We start from the raw sequence: 6,000 nt of genomic DNA on the forward strand, positions 1-6,000 counted from the left end.
AGAGCAACCCCAAGGCACATAATTGCCAGATTCACCAGGGTTGAAATGAAGGAAAAACTGCTAAGGGCAGCCAGAGAGAAAGATCAGGTCACCCACAAAGGGAAGCCTGTCAGACTCACAGTGGCTCTCTCAGGAGAAACCCTACAAGCTAGAAGAGAGTGGGGGCCAATATTCAACATCCTTAAATAAAAGAACTTTCAATCAAGAATTTCATATCCAGACAAACTAAGCTTCATAAGTGATGGAGAAATAAAATCCTTTACAGACAAGCAATTGCTGAGAGATTTTGTCACTACCAGACCTGCCCTGCAAGAGCTCCTGAAGGAAGCACTAAACACAGAAAGGAAAAACCAGTACCAGCCACTGCAAAAAAGAACTAAATGATAAAGACCAATGACACAATGAAGAAATTACACCAACCAAAGGGCAAAACAACCAAACAGTAATAAAATGGCAGGATCAAATTCACACATAAGAATATTAACATTAAATGTAAATGGACTAAATGTCCCAATCAAAAGACAGAGACTGGCAAACTGAATTAAAAAGCCAAGAACCATCAGTATGCTGTATTCAGGAGACCCATCTCACATGCAAAGACGCACATAGACTCAAAATAAAGGGATGGAAGAAGATTTACCAAGCAAATGGAGAGCAAAGAAAAGCAGGAGTTGCAATCCTATTCTCTGATAAAACAGACTTTAAACCAACAAAAGTCAAAAGAGATAAAGAAAGGCATTACATAATGGTAAAAGGATCACTACAACAAGAAGAGAAAACTATTCTAAATATATCTGAACCCAATACAGGAGCACCCAGATACATAAAGTAAGTCCTTAATGACCTACGAAGAGACTTAGACTCCCACACAATAATAGTGGGAGACTTTAACACTCCACTGTCAATATTAGATGGATCAACGAGACAGAAAATCAACAAGGAAATCTGGGACTTGAATGCAGATCTAGACCAAGCGAACTTAATAGACATTTACAGAACTCTCAACCCCAAATCCACAGAATATACATTCTTCTCAGCACCACATGACACTTACTCTAAAATCAACCACATAAATGGAAGTAAATCACTCCTAAGCAAATGCAAAAGAATGGAAATCATAACAAACAGTCTCTCAGATCACAGTGCAATGAAATTAGAACTCAGGATTAAGAAACTAACTCAAAACCTCACAACTTCATGGAAAATGAAAAACTGGCTCCTCAATGTCAACTGGATAAACAATTAAAAAAGGCAGAAATAAAGATGTTCTTCGAAACCAACAAGAATGAAGACACAACCAACCAGATCCTATGGGACACATTTAAAGCAGTGTCTTGAGGGAAATTTATAGCAATAAATGCCCACATGAAGAACAAGGAAAAGTCTAAAATCAACACCCTATCATCAAAATTGAAAGAGCTAGAGGAGCAAGATCAAAAAAACTCAAAAGTTAGCAGAAGACAAGAAATAATTAAGAGCAGAACTGAAGGAGACAGAGACACAAAAAACCCTTCAAAAAATCAACAAATCCAGGTGCTGGTTTTTTGAAAACATCAAGAAAATAGATAGGCCACTAGCCAGACTAATAAACAAGCAAAGAGAGAAGAATCAAACAGATGCAATAAAAAACGATAAAGGGGACATCACCACCAATTCCACAGAAATGCAAACTACCATCAGAGATTATTACAAACAATTCTATGCACAGAAACCAGTAAATCTGGAAGAAATGGATAAATTCCTGGACACTTGCACTCTCCCAAGACTACACCAGGAAGAAGTTGAAACCCTGAATAGACCAATAACAAGGGCTGAAGTTGAGGCAGCAGTTAGTAGCCTACCAACCAAAAAAAGCCCAGGTCCAGATGGGTTCACAGCATACAAAGAAGAGCTGGTACCACTCCTTCTGAAACTATTCCAAACAATACAAAAGGAGGGAATCCTTCCCAGATCATATTATGAGACCCAACATCATCCTGATACCAAAACCCAGCAGAGACTCAACAACAAAAAAAAAACTTCAGGCCAATATCCATGATGAACATAGATGCAAAAATCTTCAATAAAATATGGGCAAAGGGATTGCAACAGCACATCAAAAAGCTTATCAATAATGATCAAGTAGGCTTCATCCTGGGGATGCAAGGCTGGTTCAACGTATGCAAGTCTATAAACATAATCCACCACATAAACAGAACCAAAGACAAAAACCACATGATTATCTCAATAGACGCAGAGAAAACCTTCAAAAAAATTCAACAGCCCTTTATGCTAAAACCTCTCAATAAACTAGGTATTGATGAAACGCATCTCAAAATAATAAAAGCTATTTATGATGACAAACCCACAGCCAATATCATACTGAATGGGCAAAAACTGGAAGCATTCCCTTTGAAATCTGGACTAGACAAGGATGCCCTCTCTCACCACTCCTATTCAATATAGTATTGGAAGTTCTAGCCAGAGCTATCAGGCAAGAAAAAGAAATAAAGGATATTTGATTAGGAAAGGAGGAAGTCAAATTGTCTCTATTTGCAGACGACATGATTGTATATTTAGAAGATCCCATTGTCTCAGCCAAGAATCTCCTGAAATTGATAAGCAACTTCAGCAAAGTCTCAGGATATAAAATCAATGTGCAAAAATCACAAGCATTCCTATACACCAATAACAGACAGAGAGCCAAATCAAAAGTGAACTCCCATTCACATTTGCTACAAAGAGAATAAAATACCTAGGAATACAACTAACAAAGGATGTAAAGGACCTCTTCAAAGGGAACTACAAACCACTGCTCAAAGAAATAAGGGAGGACACAAACAGATGGAAAAACATTCCATGCTCACGGTTAGGAACAATCAAATCATGGAAATGGCCATACTGCCCAAAGTAATTTATAGATTCAATGCTATCCCCATCAAGCTACCAATGACCCTCTTCACAGAACTGGAAAAAACCACTTCAAACTTCATATGGAATCAAAAGAGAGCCTGCATAGCCAAAACAATCTTAAGCAAAAAGAACAAAGTGGGAGGCGTCATGCTGCCTTACTTCAAACTATACTACAAGGCCACAGTAATCAAAACAGCATGGTACTGATACCAAAACAGAGACATAGACCAATGGAACAGAACAGAGGCCTCAGAAGCAACACCACACATCTACAATCATCTGATCGTTGACAAAACTGAGAAAAACAAGCAATGGGGAAAGGATTCCTTGTTTAATAAATGATGTTGGGAAAATTGGCTACTAGTGTGCAGAAAGCAGAAACTGGACCCCTTCCTGACAGCTTACACTAAAATTAATTCCAGATGGATTAAAGATCTAAACATAAGACCTAACACCATAAAAATCCTAGAAGAAAACCTAGGAAAAACCATTCAGGACATAGGTATAGGCAAGGACTTCATGACTAAAACACCAAAAGCAATGGTAACAAAAGCCAAAATAGACAAATGGTATCTAATTAAACTCCAGAGCTTCTGTACAGCAAAGGAAACAATCATTACAGAGAACTGAAAAATGGGAAAAACAACCAACAAAATGGTAAAAAAAATTTTGCAATCTACCCATCTGACAAAGCGCTAATATCCAGAATCTACAAAGAACTAAAACAGATTTACAAGAAAAAAACAAACAAACCCATTCAAAAGTGGGCAAAGGATATGAACAGACACTTTACAAAAGAAGACATACATGAGGCCAACAAACATATGAAAAAATGCTCATCATCACTGGTCATTAGAGAAATGCAACTCAAAACCACATTGAAATGCCATCTCACACCAGTTAGAATGGTGATCATTAAAAAATCTGGAGACAACAGATGCTAGAGAGGATGTGGAGAAATAGGAATGCTTTTACACTGTTGGTGGGAGGCCGAATTAGTGAAACCATTGTGGAAGACAGTGTGGCGATTCCTCAAGGACCTAGAAATAGAAATACCATTTGACCCAGCAATCCCATTACTGGGTATATACCCAAAGAATTATAAATTGTTCTATTATAAAGACACATGCACACATATGTTCATTGTGGCACTGTTTACAATAGCAAAGACCTGGAACTAACCCAAATATCCATCAATGATAGACTGGATAAAGAAAATGTGGCACATCTGTACCATGGAATACTATGCAGCCATAAGAAACGATGAGTTCATGTCCTTCATAGGGACATGGATTTGTCTGGAAACCATTCTCAGCAAACTGACACAAGAACAGAAAACCAAACACTGAGTGTTCTCACTCATAGGTGGGTGTTGAACAATTAGAACATGTGGACACAGGGAGGGGAGCATCATACACTGAGGTCAGTTGGGGGTGGCTAGAGGAGGGACAGCAGGGGGTGGGGAGGGATAACATGGGGAGAAATACCAGATATAGGTGATGGGGGGATGAAGGCAGCAAACCACCTTGCCATGTATTTACCTATGCAATAATCCTGCATGATCTGCACATGTACCCCAGAACCTAAAGTACAATTTAAAAAAAATTAGAAGGAAGAGTGACAATATTAGCAAGTTAGAAAGAAGAGTGACAATATTTTGCATTTTTTTGTGAATGTCTTAAATGTATGTGGCTTAGAAGATTGCTGCATTCTCAAATCTACTTCTGCATTTAACCCATTGTGATAAGCCATTTGATTGAAGTATAGAAAGAAAATCCAGCTCCTCCACAATACTAATATATAGCTAGAAAAGGGAGGAGTATTTTAATAGCCTTTTCATATCATTGCAGATATTCTACTTTCACACAACACCAAAACTCAGCAAGTGGTAGTAAAGTAGAATAATAGACATTGGAGACTACAAAAGGTGGGTGGGTTGAGAGTGACTGAGGGTTGAAAAATTACCTGGTGGGTACAATGTTCCCTATTCAGGCAATGGGTACACTAAAGGTCCAGACTTCACAACTACACAATGTATGAATGTAAGAAATGTGCACTTGTACCCTCTAAATGTATAAGAATAAAATAAAAAACAAGTAGTAGTATCTTAAAGGTTATTTGCAATGTAGAATCTGAAGCCATATCAATGAAGTTTTTATACTCTCTTACATTAAAATCCATTAATCTATCTTGTGCTTTTTTGTTTGTTTTTTTTTGTCTTGAGACAGGATCTTACTTTGTCACCCAGGTTGGAGTGCAGTGGTGCACTCTCAGCTCAGTGCAGCCTCAGCCCCCTGGGCTCAAGTGATCTCCTGTCTCACCCCCTCAAGTAGCTGGGACTACAGGCAGGTACCACCAAGCCCAGCTAATTTTTGTGTTTTTTGTAAAGGCAGTGCCTCACCATATTGCCCAAGCTAGTATCAAACTCCTGAGCTCAGAGATCTTCCCACCTTGGACTCCCAAAGTGCTAGAATTACAGGTATGAGCCTCTGCACCCAGCCTATCTTGTGCTTTGAAAAGCCTATGCAAAATTTTGTAACATCATGTATCGGCTATTTGGAAAATATTAGTTCACTCAGTTAAGTAGATCTTCCAAATGTTGACACATTTCATTACACAATATCAAAAATTCACATTTGTTATCACCACTAATTTCATCAGAAAAGTCTTGAAGTATTGGGAAACTGCCATGTTTCCAGTGACAAATACGAATTTTCCAAAATTTAAGTTTTGTGTGATAGCTTGAATTGTATCACCGACAACAAATACTATCAGTTGTTTTTCTTAACAGAACACATTCATGTGGTTCAGTTTTTAAAAACTATTTACCAAAAATCCAAGTCGAAATAATCATAGTTTGTCAATAGTTTCTTCAGGTAAATATGGGGCTCCATGAAGAAAAAAAAAAAAAAACTAGCTAGTTCAGCTTTAACTGAAACAACTGCACAAATACTTTTCCTTAAAATAAGTTTGTGTATTTCCGATGTTATCATAAAGAATACCAGAAAGATATATACTCAAGGGCCAAGATTTAATAAAATTAAAGAATGTTCTTTAGTAGTGAAGAACATACTGATTAATAACTGGCACAGTTGAGTGCCACTCTCT

This window comes from Aotus nancymaae, unplaced genomic scaffold (genome assembly GCF_030222135.1).
Source record: "Aotus nancymaae isolate 86718 unplaced genomic scaffold, 86718_ANA_hifiasm-v0.15.2.pri h1tg000039l, whole genome shotgun sequence".
NCBI classification, from domain to species: Eukaryota; Metazoa; Chordata; class Mammalia; order Primates; family Aotidae; genus Aotus; species Aotus nancymaae.